Raw genomic sequence first — 15,484 nt, 5'->3', positions numbered from 1 at the left:
CTCAGCGGTCCTCCAGAAATTCAGTGGCATCCTGTTGATCCGTGGTTGATGGTGAGGGAGGTCTCGGTCCCGATTCCCAAATTGTGGTGGGTCAACGCGCCAGTTATAGTCCAGGTAGCCCAGGTCAGTCCATAGCTCGACCGATCAGTGTGATGGTGGCCTTTGTGGCTAATTGTCATTTTACACGGTTGCCATATAAGCTTTTCCTGCCCCCTTGCTGCTTGGGCAGTGCTTGGCTTCAGCAATTTTGGAGTTAACAACACAGGCTCAGGTGGGCCCTGGGCTAGGCAGGGTCTGGCCACTCTGATAGCCAGAGGCCTACACCCTTTCCAGCTGGGGGAGCAACACACCCTCCTCAGCTGATGGCAATCTTGAGTGGTGACTGGCAAGCAGGAGGATGGTCTGCAGAAGGTGCTAAATAGATACAAGCAAGCTTCTTATTGGCCTGCAAGCCCACTGTCGATTTGTAGAAGCTTAAGCAAGCTTTGAGATAATTATTTTAAAGTTTCAGTTTTTCACAGTCAGTTTTGGGTCACCTGTCCTGTCCACTTCTCCCCGCAGGTGCATCCCCTGTACGCTTTTCCGTTTCCAACCCTCCAATGGGGCAAATAACAAAGTGAGCTGACCTTGGTTGTTATAGCAATAAGTGTAAGCAAGAGCCTCTCTGTGTACCATTCCTTGTCCAAACCAGGACACCCATGTGTAGGACTTTGCACTTGGCCTTGTTGAACTTCATGAGGTTCGCATGGGCCCACCTCTCAAGCCTGTCCAGGTCCCTCTGGATGGCATTCCTTCCCTCCAACGTGTTGACCACACCACAAAGCTTGGTGTCGTCAGCAAACTTGTTGAGGGTGCACTTAATCCCAACATCCATGTTGCCCAGAAAGATGGTAAACAGGGTCAGTCCCAATACTGACCCCTGAGGAACTCCACTCGTCACTGGTCTGCACTTGGACATCAAGCCATTGACTGCAGCTCTTCGAGTGTGACCATCCAGACAATTCCTTATCCACCAAGTGGTCCACCCATCCAGTCCATGTCTCTCCAATTTAGAGACATGGATGTCGTGTGGGACAGTGTCAAACGCTTTGCACAAGTCTAGGTAGATGACATCAGTTGCTCTTCCCTTATCCACCAGTGCTGTAATGTCATTGTAGGAGGCCACCAAATTTGTCAGGCACAATTTGCCCTTAGGGGAGACATGTTGGCTGTTGCTGATCACCTCCTTATTTTCCATGTTTCTTAGCATAGTTTCCAGGAGTATCTGCTCCATGATCTTGCTGGGCACAGAGATGAGACTGACCGGCCTGTAGTTCCCTGGGTCATCCTTTTTTCCCTTTTTAAAAATGGGAGTGTTACGGTTTGAGAAACCCCATAACAATTTATTGTCATTTAGACGATTATTCTATCACCCAATGACCCCTCCCCACCCAAAAAGGGGAATCAGGGAAAGCAAGGAAACACAAGGGTTGAAATATAAATAGATTTAATAGGATAAGATTAAATAATTAACAATAATACTAAAGAACCAGTATTAATCCCGATACTAATATAAGATAGACAAGAATTATACTCGGACAGTTATACCAGCAGGAAGCTGTACACTCCCAGCAGTGGACAGCAAATGTCAGACACTGCGAGCGCAACGGCTTTGGGAAGAAGGGAAGGCCTCAGGGGTCCGGCACCAGGGCAAGGAGTTCTCTGGACCGCCACCATCAAGGGAGAGAGAGACTATGCAGCAAACTTTCTAATTTATATTGAATGTGACATTCATGGTATGAAATAATCCTGTTGTCCAGCCTGGGTCAAGTGCCCAGGCCTCGCTCCTCCTCATCCCTGCACCTGGCAAGGCTTGAAAACACTGAGACCTTGAATCCCACAGAGCTTAGCTGGCTATAAAGTAAATATTTTCACAAATTCAGACACTAGAGTCTTCTAAAAGTGCAGTTCTAAGCATTAGAAGAGAAGTTAGTCCTGTGTCGCTCAACCCAGGACTGGGGGTTATGTTTCCCCTTTTTATTCCAGTCAGTGGGAACTTCACCAGACTGCCATGACTTCTCAAATATGATGGATAGTGGCTTAGCAACTTCATCTGCTAGTTCCCTCAGGAGCCATGGATGCATCTCATCAGGCCTGTGGATTTGTGCACCTTCATTTTCCTCAGATGGTCTCTGTGGGAAAGCAATGGAAGATCGTGAGGAGGACTGTAAATACGCTCAAGTGACTCACCTGGGGTGCTGGGAAACACATATATCACACTAATTATTGTTCAGTCTCGGGTGCTTGCAAGGAAAACACTTGCACTTAGATAACGTAAGTCTGTGATGGACTCAGGGACACCTTATCTAGCCGCTTGAGAATCCTGGCCTGTTGTGGAAGAAGATCAAAGCACAGTGGGAAAACTATGCCTGTTCGAACCCTTGAAATACCAGAGAGAACAGGGAGTCTGCGCACGCTCTTGCTCACAAGGACTCTCTCGCTGCCAAGGACTCTTGCTAACAAGAACTCTCTCTCGCGCCGTGGTGCCCACGGTCCCTGCTTGTGTGCCTCTGCCCGGGTGTTGCTTCAGAGATTCCCTGGTCTGTGAGGTATCGAGATTAAACTTGTTCTTTGCCTTTCATCCGTGGTGTGTGGTTGTTCCTGCGTCCTGCCTGCATCGGCTCACACAGTCTCGAACCTGTTCTTCTCCTACAGTGGGAGGTTCCTCATTCTCCCAGTCCCTGCCTTTGCCTTCTGTGACTTGGGTTGTGTGGTTAGAGCACTTGCTGCTGAAGAATGAGGCAAAAAAAGTCTTCAGGTACCTCAGTCTTCTCCATAGCCCGGGTAACCAGGTCTTCTGTTTCCTTCCCAAGTAGGCCCACATTTTCCCTAGTCTTCCTTTTGTCACTGATATACCTATAGAAGGCTTTCTTGTTGCCTTTGATGCCCCTGGCCAGATTTAACTCTATCTGGGCTTTAGCTTGCCTAACCTGATCCCTGGCTGCTCGGACAATTTCTCTCTGTTCCTCCCAGGCTATCTGTCCTTGCTTCCACCCTCTGTAGGCTTCCTGTTTGAGTTTGAGATTGTGCAGGAGCAACTTGTTCATCCATGCAGGCCTCCTGGTGTTATTGCCTTGCTTCCTGTTTGTTGGGATGCATCTCTCCTGAGCTTGGAGGAGGTGATCCTTAAATATTAACTAGCTTTCTTGGGCCCCTCTTCTCTCTAGGACTTCACCCCATGGTACTCATGGCACTACATGCAGAAGTACATACTTTATTTTGGCTAATCATTCAGATAATCGTAGATATCCAGTGACTTTGTAAATATTGTCTTTAGAAAAATTATTTGGTACAAGAAGCTGTCAGTCAAACTCATCGCAGAGCTCTTGTATTCAAACTTGTTGTTTTCATATTGACTAAATGATGGCTCCTGTGAGATTTATGTTTTCTGGTCTGTGCAAATAAAAGCAGACTGAAATCCTATAGATTTGGTTTTAATTTGTCAAAACTTCAGGTGTACTACAAGATGGAATGTAGTTTTTAACTTTATGAACTGTTATGCTTCAGTGCAGGATTTCCCATGCATGAAATCTTTGTAGGACCACAGCCTTATGGGACGGACTGTAACTTCCCTGACGAGGGGCAGAAGGCCCTCCAAGCCTTCAATGGAATGCCTCAAACACTCGCAAGGAAATAAATAATGCAGGCCTGGCCTTCAAAGAACTGATAAGGCTAACACTTCTGGCGCCTGAAAGTGTGGGAGAACTGTCTTGTGAAGACGGGATAGTTCTGCCACTCGTGTGGTGAGCTTGCTAGTTCTCAGTTCTCAAGGCCATTGTGTACGATAAGTGACCTTTGCTTCATTATCTGCAAAATGCATATGAAAGCGCACACCCCTGCATATGCTAATGAAGATTATAGAGATCATGCTAAACATGTATGACTATGGCACTCGTCTCTCCACCCAAATCATGGCATGCGTCACCCCGGGAGAAGGGAGAAACCTGAGATGAGGCTGTCCTCAGCAAGGGGGGTGGACCGTGCTAATTCAGCAAACAGAAAAGGGGAAAATAAGTGCCCCTAGGGGGAACAAAGAAGAAACAAAAGAAGAAGATAGTGCCTGGGAAGATTCTTCCCAAGAAAGAAGACCGTACCTGGGAAGATTTTTCCAAGGAAGAAGTTTATGCCTGGGAAGATTCCCTGAAAAAGACGCTGGAACCAGGACCGGTGATCTCTTTCTCTCTGTCTTTTTCCTCTGTCTTTTCCTTTCTCTATCCCTCAGTTTCTCTTTTCTCTTAGAATTGTTAAGTAACAGTTAGAGTTGTTAAGTAATGACCTTAAGTACGACCTGAAGTACGACCTGAAGTATACCTGTTGTTAAGTAACACAATGCACACCTCACCACTTGCCATAATTTGTTATATACCTAACCAATTATTGTGGACTTGTGAAGACCTATGCTAACCATTTTGGGGAGCTAATAAATGTTTCTATATGGACCTTGAGAGTTATCTCACCTTAGTCCGCGCCGTTGAGAATTTACGAATCTGAAGTCACTTACTCCCCCTCTTTCCTAAGAGTGGGATGTGACAATGCAGAACTGATTGAAGAAGTTGCTGAATTAGTTTCCCAACTTATTAACAATAATTGAATCATCTCAACAATAGTTGAAAATAAGAATTATTTGTTACCAGGCTGTAAATGATTTACAGCGTTACTTTTTGTAAATGTTGATGCTTAGGATAGGAGTGCTGTTGGGCAGGTCACTTCTGTTCTGCAGATTGCTCTAATGTGGGATCTGCATCAAGTATCCTTAAAAGCAAGTGTTTTCAGAAAAGTTTTTAAATAAAATACTCATAAATGCACTGTGCATATTCAGACTGATCCCCTGTCTTTTTGGCCTCCGTTAGGTATACTGTCACTCAAGTGCTCAAATAATGAGTGAAGCTATGGAGCAAATCTACGGTGGATGTTTGTGCTGTGGCCCCCCAATAAAAAAATGGATTGTATTATGACATGTTCCTTGAGGATGGGTGTCCTGGTTTCAACTGGGAGCGAGTTAATTTTCTTCCTAGTAGCTGCTGCATTTTGGATTCCGTATGAGGATAATGTTGATAACACATATTGTGTTAGTTGTTGCCAAGTAATGCTTATATTAAGTAAAGGACTTTTTCAGTTTCCCATAGAAGCTGAGAGGGAGCACAGACAGGACAAGCTGGCCAAAGGAATATTCTATACCATAGACGTCATGCTCATCCCTGCCAGGGGGCGGGAATCCACAATCAGTGCTTGGGACGGGCTGGGCAATAGATTACTGGGTAATGAGAGCAATTGTATTGCATCACTCATTTTGTATGTTCTTTTACCATTATTATTTTTATTATTATTTTGTCCTCTGTTACTGTTCTATTAAACTTTCTTTATCTCAACCCATGAGTTTTTTTTTTCTTTTTCTCCCTCCTCTCCCTACCCTACTTTGGGGAGGGGAGTGAGTGAATGGCTGTGTAGTCCTAGTTGCTGTCTGGAGTTAAACCATGACAATGGGTAGGTTTTGTATTTTTCTTTTTTAGGAGTGGGGGGACAGCAGTCACAGCAAAATTTCTGTTACCTGCTTGTTCCTGGAACAAAGTCATCTGCACTACTGCAGATGACTTTGTTCTTTGCACTGCATCCCGTCCACAAGCTAGTGCATTGCAACCAGATCAGAAATTGCAAGTGAAAGCAAGAATGATTCACTTCTTTTTGTGTGTATTTATTTTAGGGGTATATCCACTAATGACTTCTTTGCTTTGGAAACATTATGCAAAAAGATAATGAAGGAAAAACAAGACTTTGAAAGACTGGAAGCTAAGAAGGAAACAGTACTTGAAATATTTAAGGTCAGCTGTTTTAGAAGGTTGTTTCTAGCACCGCGCAGTTATGCTTTAAGTATTTGTAACTTTATCTGCATGTTCTATTAGTGGTAGAGGAAGGTCTATCAAATTAACTTTTAAAGATCTTGTGTTCTTATAAGTTCACTTGTTATATTTAACTTTTTTTAAAAATGAGCAAAAGTATAATTCTTAGGTTCTCGGGAATGTGCATTAGATTTTCTGCGACTGTAAGAATTCTAGTTCTTCCGCTGGGTGACCTTGGCAAAATCTTTGAAGCCACATTCTTCATTCATTTCCCACAGATATAAATTTGCAATATATTGTGTGCAGTTATGTTATATGCCTATATTATATTGACTGTTAGTAAAATGCTGTGTGATACTGTAACTGCATTAGAATGAGGACTTCTGAGAAAGTCCAAGCAACACTAAAACCCGACCCTTTCTCTTTAGTACCTAGCTGCAATAATTCTCTGACATTCCTGAGATAGAAGTTACTCAGTTTTCACTGTTAGAACATCAGTAAGAATCATAGTGCCATTCAGGTTGGAAGGGGCTTCAGTACGTCTCCAGTCCAATCTCATGTGTAAGGCAGGGTCAACACTGAAGTCAGGTTTCTCAGGGCTTTGTCCATTTGGGCCTTCAAAATCTCTAAGGATGGAGACTGCACAACCTGCTCTCTGGGTAGCTTGCTCTACTGCCTGACTGGAGCACCCCCCCTTTCCCCCCCAATAATTTAAACTGTTGGTCAGTTCTCTTGCTTAACAAGGAGTTAAGAAATGTGCGCTGTTTTTCTCAGTATAATGCATTCAAGTGTCACATCCTGAATGAGAAGGTCAATACTCCAACTACAACAGTATACAGGTAATTACACATGCATAATAACTGGATATAACTTTCTAGGTTGAAATATACCTAATTAATGTTTTCCTGTTCTTGGGTGTGGTCTCTTGATAGATTTATGCAGAGGGCCTCATGTCAGACACACTGGAAAGGTAAAGACCGTAAAAATTCTTAAGGATTCATGGGCTTTTGTAGGGCAGCATTTGTACACTTTTATGGCTGCAGATTGAAGGCTGAGTGCCATTACTTTTGTTTGCTTTATTAGTTATTTTATGTACTGTGTCTGTTTTAGAGTGAATATCGAAAACGTGGATTCCAGGAAGCTGTCACTCCAAATGTTTTCAACAGCAAACTATGGATGACTTCAGGGCACTGGCAGCATTACAGTGACAATGTCATATGTTTTCTTTTGAATTGGAGAAAGATCCGAGATCATGGCGTGAGCTGCCATTACAGTTGACTGATTTTGATGTTCTGTATTGCAATGAACTGTCGGGAGCTCTTACAGGACTCACTCAAGTATGCTGGTTCCAGCAGGATGATGCTCACATATTCTGTGCTATGGAGCAGGTATGGGCTGCTGTTAAATGGTTATTAAAAACAGATTAACTGTTTTTTTCATATTTGAGACTTTATTTCTATTCTCATAAAGATTGAAGAGGAGATAAAGAGTTGCCTGCAGTTCTTGCGTACTGTGTATGATATCTTTGGATTTTCCTTTAAACTGAATCTTTCTACTTGTCCTGAAAAGTACCTGGGAGATACTGAAGTGTGGAATCAAGCTGAAAAGGTAAACAGTAATTTTATTAACCTTTTATATGAAAGCAAGGCTGCAGCTGGAAGTCCTGTAAGAACATTTTGCCTTCTGGGAGGTACAGTGACAGCTGGACATGAGCAATATAACTTTAATAACTGTCTTCAATAGAGTCTGGCTTTTGTAAATGGCTTTCATTGTATGCTATGTATGGAGAGCATACTCCATACCGAAGCAATCTCCACATCAGAATCAAATTACCTCTCTTCTTCTCTCTCTCCCTGTATTTTTTGATCATTTAAAAAAAAAAAAAATGAGGAAGAAGAGAACCAATCCTGACATCCTCTGTAATATGACTTAGAGCCATCTTCCAAAAGTCAGGTTGCTTTCATGATTAAAGGAATGGGGTTAGCCCCTGCAAGTGCAGTGCTGGGGAGAAGACAGAGCAGGAATAACATTAGGTGTACCAGGGTGGATCCTCTCTCAGTATTATCTATGAACTTTGAATCTAGCATAAAAAGTTCTTACATCTTAGCTAACACTGTTTGGCCTCTTCCAAAATGTATGCATTAATTTTATTTGTTTTAAATTTGAACTAAATTAATTATTTTTTTTAGCTGGGGTGTGGGAATAGAGAGCAGCATAGGTCTGTTCGACCTTGATGAGATAAAGCTGCGTCCTTGAGAGAGGGCTTGAGAGAACAGAAAAACAAGTAAGAATCAGCAAGAAACAGGACGTGAGAATGAAGTTGTTGCTCCTCGTGAACAGACAGCAGAAACCAATCGGAAGAAGTAGAGAAGCGCATGGCAGTCGACCTTCAACCTATCAGCAGGACACACCTTGCGTGTGGAGAGTGTGTATAGCTATAAAGCCTGTCAGATTGTTGCAATAAAGGTCTTTGGTCTGTACCCCGCCAGAGTCCGTGAATCCATGCTCCACACTGGGGGTCTTCCAAAACTTTCCTTTTTCAGAAAATAAATGAGTTGCAGCAGTAACTGAGAAGTACTGAGAATTTAGTAGTGTCAGATATCTGTAGCAACAGGCTGACCTGATGCTGTAACATGGAAATGCAGTACATGATTGAGAATCAGAGTGTATGTGTCCTTTAGCAACTCGAAAACAACCTCAGTGACTTTGGTGAGAAGTGGGAGTTAAACTCTGGTGATGGAACTTTCTACAGACCTAAGGTTAGTATGTTGCTAATTTCTAGCTGGGTTAGGCTTTTAATTCTGTTTGGATGAGGCAGACAAAAGCTACACAGTTCCTCGCTTTCCATTGATACTACCATAATCTTGGCAGTAGGGGTAGCATGCAAATAGTGCTCTTCACAGTACAGCAGATGAGCAGAAAAAAACCCAAAGTCTTAATGTGTTTACAAAATTATGCTAAATATAGCATACCAGAAAGACAGGTGTTGGACATCTATTTGTGCAGAATGTTTGCCAGATGATTCCAAATAGATACCTGACCCCAAGACAAAGGCTTCATTTAGTTAACATTCTGCTCTAAGTTAATTAAACAAATACAGATAGACACTAAATACTGTTAATACATAAAAAAAATGTTTTTCATATGTTTGCTCATACTATGAGCAAGGGGGAGAAAATAGTATGGTGATGCCCTTGGTTTTTATTCATGATCTTCTTGGTAAAGACAACTTTTATTTTCCACTTATCATCCTGCACATTCCCTTCCAATGTAATGTTATAACTAAATTTTTCAGTGTCAGTATACATTTCTAAAGCATTGGTGCTGTTTAGTTTTGGGCAGAGAACAAAACTGATTCTTAAACTGACAAACTGAGATTGTTAAAGGCTGGGATTAGGAAGGAGGATTTTTTTTTTATAGCTATCTAATACCATTTTAAGGTGCTGTCTGGTTGAAATTTTGTGGTTTTTCCAGCTACATAAATTCTGGCATACTTGAGAGAGAGATAATACTCTGTGATCCTGGTTTTCACATAACTTTAACATTAATTTCATTAATTAAACCCGGTTTACGTGTATAAACTATTTATCTGCTGCTTAAACAGAGCTGATCGGTTTAGTGGGAGACATGAACAGAAGGTGGCGCTGTCAGATCTGTATTACCAGAGCAACTGATGCATTAGAAATAATCCTTTGGGCGAGAAGTGAATCCTAATGCAATATTCCTGTATAAAAAAAGCTGTGAGAAATCCTAACCTTGTGTTCCTATAAAAAAGAAGTCATGAGAAAAACAAAAATAAACTTGTTGATTAAGTAAATTTTTGAGAAATGTTGCTTTCACTGGCACAATTTTGTAGCTGCATTTCATTGCTGGTGGGTTTTAGTATTTAAAAAAGCCCCTTGCATTGCTTTTGTGTTTCTCTTTTTTTAAAAGCTGTCTCCTCAGTTTGCACAGATTAAGTAGGCCTCTAGAAATTTCCTGCTGTCTTTGAGCATAAGGACAGAGAGCCTTACAAAATTACTTGTAAGTCTTTCCCTAATATACCAACACTACATTTATGTCATCTAGTAAACTGGTTCTGATTTCTGTCTTTGTATGCTAATTGAATCAATTTCATTTTATGGGTTGTAGGCATGTTATAGCAGCTAATAGTTCATAATGTGAAATGCAAACAAGATTTAGTAATTTCCTTAGTTGATTTGAAAGAAGGCAAATATCTACAGGAACCTTTGTTGGCCTCAATTAACCTTATACTTGCTCCTAATACACTTTAGCCAAAGTAAGGTGAGCAAACATGTAGCTTTTTGCACTGGTTTTAATGGAAACTAGTTAAAGTTACATTGTTAAATTAAGCTCTACATCTTGGTACCTTTAAACTACTTGGAATATATATATATTTTTTCTCTATAACTTGGTGATTTGAAATTAAAGAAGGTTGTAAATAATTTATTTTGATAGAAGCTCTGGTGAGTAGCTGAACTATGATAAACTCTGGCTTCTGAATGCAAAATTTAAAGACATTTAGAACTTCACTTAATAAAACACTGATCTGTTTGTTTGATACATAAATTAAAATAAGGCACACAGCCCCAACATGTAGCCATACTGGTAAAAGGATTAATAAAAGAGCAATTTGCTAAATAAGTAAGGTCCAGATACTGTAAATCTACTATTTTCTAGCTGTCTCTCTGTCTAACTTTAAACTAGATATGAGGCTTTAAACTAGATATGAGGGGGGAAGGGGAGATAACTGGGCCTGTCAGGACTAAACCCAAGGGAGGCATGCCAGGGCTTGAAGGATGGTGGACTAGCGAGGACTCTCACTCTGCCATTCCATTTGAGAGAAGGGATAGATGTTTAGAAATCATGGAAGCACTTGGGAGGGGTCTGGTGGGAAATGGGGCCCACACTCACAAAAAGGTGCTGGAGTCACTGGCACATCTGAAGTGCATCTATACCAATGCACGCAGTATGCGCAGCAAACAGGGGGAGCTTGAAGCCATGATGCACCAGGAAAACTATGACATAGTGGCTATCACAGAAACGTGGTGGGATGCCTCACACAACTGGAGTGCCACAATCGATGGCTACAAGCTCTTCAGGAGGGACAGACAGGAAAGGAGAGGCGGTGGAGTGGCCCTGTATGTTAGAGAATGCTATGAGAGCTCGGAAATCAAGTATAGTGATGATGGGGTGGAGAGTGTTTGGATTAGGTTAAGGGCCGATAAAGCTGATATCGCTGTGGGAGTCTGCTATAGACCTCCCGACCAAAGCAGTGAGGCGGATGAAGCTTTCTATAAGCAGCTGGGGGAAATCTCGCGATCACTTGCCGTTGTTCTTGTGGGGGACTTCAACCTCCCAGATATCTGCTGGGAATACAACACAGCAGAGAGGGAACAATCCAGGAGGTTCCTGGAATGTGTGGAAGATACCAGCTGTGTGAGGAAGTTAAGTGAGCCGACCAGGGAAGGTGCCCTCCTGGACTTGCCTCTTGTGACCAGGGAAGAACTTGTGGGGCAAGTAAAGGTTGGTGGCCGTCTAGGGCACAGTGATCATGAGATGATAGAATTTCTGATTCTTGGGGAAACAAGGAGAGGGGTTAGTAAAACTGCCACCTTAGACTTCCGGAGGGCAAACTTTGACCTGTTCAGAAGACTGCTTGACAAAATCCCTTGGGAGGCTGCCCTGAAGGATATAGGAGCCCAGGAAGGCTGGACATACTTCAAGAGAGAAGAAGTCTTAAAGGCACAGGAGGAGGCTGTCCCCGTGTGCCGAAAAACAAGTAGGCGGGGAAGGAGACCGGCCTGGCCAAATAGGGACCTTTGGCTGGACCTCCAGAACAAAAGGAGAGTCTATGACCTTTGGAAGAGGGGGCAGGTCTCTCATGAAGACTATAAGGATATAGCAAAGCTATGCAGGGAGAAAATTAGGAGAGCCAAAGCGCAGCTAGAGCTCAACCTAGCCACAGCCATTAAGGATAACAAAAAATGTTTCTATAAATTCATTAACAACAAAAGGAGGGTTAGGGAAAATGCAGAGGGAAACATAGTCACAAAGGATGAGGAAAAGGCTGAGGTGCTCAACGCCTACTTTGCCTCAGTCTTTAGCAGTGGAACGAGCTGTTCCCTGGGCACCCAGCCGCTGAGCTAGGAGACAGGGAGGGGAAGCTGAACGAGGTCATCACAATTAAAGAGGAAGTGATCTGTGACCTGCTACACTGCTTGGATGCACACAAGTCTATGGGACCGGATGGGTTACATCCAAGAGTGCTGAAAGAGTTGGCAGACGTGCTCGCCAAGCCACTTTCCACGATCTACCTGAAGTCATGGCTAACTGGGGAGGTCCCGATGGGCTGGAGGGTAGCAAATGTAGCACCCATCTACAAAAAAGGCAGAAAGGAGGATGCGGGAAACTATAGGCCTGTCAGTCTGACCTCGGGAGCAGGGAAGGTCATGGAGAAGATCATCTTGAGTGCCATTACGAGTCATACAATGGACAAGCAGGGGATCAGGCCTGGTCAGCATGGGTTTAGGAAAGGCAGGTCCTGCCTGACGAACCTGATCTCCTTCTATGACAAGATGACCCGATTATTGGATGAGGGAAAGGCTGTGGACATTGTCTACCTAGACTTTCGAAAAGCATTTGACACTGTCCCCCATAGAATTCTCATGGGAAAACTGGCGGCTCATGGCCTGGATGAGCATACGATCTGCTGGATCAAGCACTGGCTGGATGGGCGGTCCCAAAGAGTGGTGGCCAATGGAGTTAAATCCAGCTGGCGGCCGGTCACAAGCGGTGTCCCTCAGGGCTCAGTGTTGGGACCATTTCTGTTTAACATCTTTATTGATGACCTTGAGAAGGACATGGAGTGTATCATCAGCAAGTCTGCAGATGACACGAAGCTAAGTGGGAGTGTTGATCTGCATGAGGGTAGGGAGGCTCTACAGAGAGACTTGGATAGATTGGATCGATGGGCCAATGCTAACGGGATGAGCTTCCACAAGGCCAAGTGCCGGGTCCTGCACTTGGGCCACAACAACCCCATGCATCGCTACAGGCTTGGGGAAGTGTGGCTGGAGAGCTGCCTGGCAGAAAAGGACCTGGGGGTTCTAATTGACAAGCAGCTGAGCATGAGCCAGCAGTGTGCCCAGGTGGCCAAGAGGGCCAATGGCATCCTGGCTTGTATTAGAAATAGTGTGACCAGCAGAAGGAGGGAGGTGATTGTCCCCCTGTACTCAGCACTGGTGAGGCCACACCTTGAGTATTGCGTCCAGTTCTGGGCACCTCAATACGAGAGAGATCTCGAGGTGCTGGAGCGAGTGCAGAGGAGGGCAACGAAGCTGGTGAAGGGCCTGGAGAATAAATCTTATAAGGAGCGATTGAAGGAGCTGGGACTGTTTAGTTTGAGGAAGAGGAGGCTGAGGGGAGACCTCATCACTCTCTACAACTACTTGAAAGGCCATTGTAGAGAGGTTGGTGCTGGTCTCTTCTCACAGGTAATTAGCGATAGAACAAGAGGGAATGGCTTCGAGCTGCAGCAGGGTAGGTTTAGGCTGGACATTAGGAAAAAGTTCTTCCCAGAAAGAGTGGTCAGACACTGGAATAGGCTGCCCAGGGAGGTGGTGGAGTCACCATCCCTGGATGTGTTTGAGACTTGTTTAGATGTGGTGTTAAGGGATATGGTGTAAGGGAGAACTTTGTAGAGTGGAGATGATGGTTGGACTCGATGATCCCAAGGGTCTTTTCCAACCTAAATGATTCTATGATTCTATGATTCTAACTTGTATCATAAGTGTACTTGGGATTAAAGTATGAGATGAAAAAGAAAAAATAGGCTTGACTAGATATTCATAGTCAGAAGAAGTGTCATTAATTAGTATGATCCCTATTGGTAAATGGACTATTTAACAGTAGTATTCTCATCCTGTGTCCATGCCCTCAATTTGTAACATAAGCTACAAAGTATGCAAATACTGCATAATAAATGAGTATATAATTTTGCCACTTTAAATTTGAAGAAATCTCATTTATTGGTGAGATGTGTTCAGTTCTGATCTTAGACTGACACATTTATGTGCTGCTGAATTTACTCAGTGAAAAGGCCCATGAAAGTCACAGATTGAAACTCACAAAAAATAGTCTGAGGTATTAAATGTAGCCCCCCCCCCCTTCCCAGAAGTAATTTCACTGTACTTGCTCACCCTGTTTTTAGGTCTAATATTTTTTGCATCAGAACCTGCAAATCATTTAAATCCTAATGTAGTCTGAAGTAAAGGTACGTTGTCTAAAACCACATATAGTTCCTCTGCACTGAGTGAAAGCTTCTGTCTTAAAACAGTGGTTTGCTTGCAAAGGGGCATGCTTATATCTCAAACTGTAGTAAAAGTTTGTGTCTTTTTGTTTCTAAGACTGACATTCAGATTAAAGATGCCATTGGCTGCTGCCACCAATGTGCTAAAGACTAGCTAGACTTACAGCTGCCAGTCAGATTTAACCTCACCTTTGTCAGGTAAGCACAGAGGCTGGTGGTTTTAATTGCTATATAATCTAACTTTCCTGTCACTTACAGGCATAAGTTTAGACCAAGAAAAAACCTTACATTAAAAAAAAATCCCAACCATTTATTCACAACCATGATGGTAATGACAAAACAAGACCAGTTATCGTTCATCAGGCTATCTTGGAATCTGTGGAGAGAATGATTGCCATTCTAACTGCAAACTATGGAGGCAAATGGTTACATTGAAAAATAGATTTATTATTCCAGTTTGAGCAAACACTTGATGTAGACTAGAAATTAGCCCCAGGCATGCAAGAGTCAAGAGGGTTTGTTCTACTTGCTTCCGACAGAGACATTCTGTAGGTATACCACAGGGCAATTACTTCTGAACCACCTTGCTTAGATATTAAATAATTCTAGATATGGTTTCCTCTACATGGTATCAATTGTGCAGGTGTAGCGTACAGCTTGTCTGCCCAAGGTGTGTTTATCTCACCTTTGCTCTTGCAGCTGGGCTGCCTTGCAAAGAGTCATTTATGTAGGTCATCTCCTTTATTTGCTGCAGTATAATACCTGATGGGGATGATTCCTCTGATTATAAGACTCAAAAGTAAATATTTTTCCATGATTAGTTAGTAATAAGCTCAACAATTGAATTATGATTTGTCTGTTGTAAAATAACTTGAATCTGGTGAATTGGTGAAATTGGCACCATCCCAAGCAGTGATCATGAATTCCCGCCCTCCAGCCAACCCCCATTTATATACTGAGCATGACGTCTATGGTACAGAATATTCCATTGGCCATTTCATTGTTCTGTCTATGCTCCTTCTCAGCTTCTAAGGGAAGCTGAAAAAAAGTCCTTGAATACTATAAATATCACATAGCAACAACTGAAACAATATGCATTACTGACATTCCTTTCATACCAAAACTGAAACACAGCAACCACTAGAAAGAAAATTAACTCTATCCCAGCTGAAACCAGGACAGTATCCATCCCTTATTCTATACCATTTACGTCATGCCCAGGCCTTATACTTTTCATAGTCACCACCACTTTCCTGTCTCCGATATATATATATATTTATATTTATATTTATATTTA

General features: G+C 42.7%; 1 pseudogene; it reads left to right on the top strand.

Moving 5' to 3' along the window:
• The first annotated feature begins 5,792 nt into the window (after positions 1-5,792).
• On the top strand, positions 5,793-14,622 carry LOC128901885 (threonine--tRNA ligase 1, cytoplasmic-like; annotated as a pseudogene).
• The last annotated feature ends 862 nt before the right edge of the window (positions 14,623-15,484 follow it).

Source organism: Rissa tridactyla, chromosome W, assembly GCF_028500815.1.
Source record: "Rissa tridactyla isolate bRisTri1 chromosome W, bRisTri1.patW.cur.20221130, whole genome shotgun sequence".
Classification (NCBI taxonomy): domain Eukaryota; kingdom Metazoa; phylum Chordata; class Aves; order Charadriiformes; family Laridae; genus Rissa; species Rissa tridactyla.
Note: the sequence above shows the minus strand (reverse complement) of the source record. Positions and strands in the feature narration are given on the sequence as shown.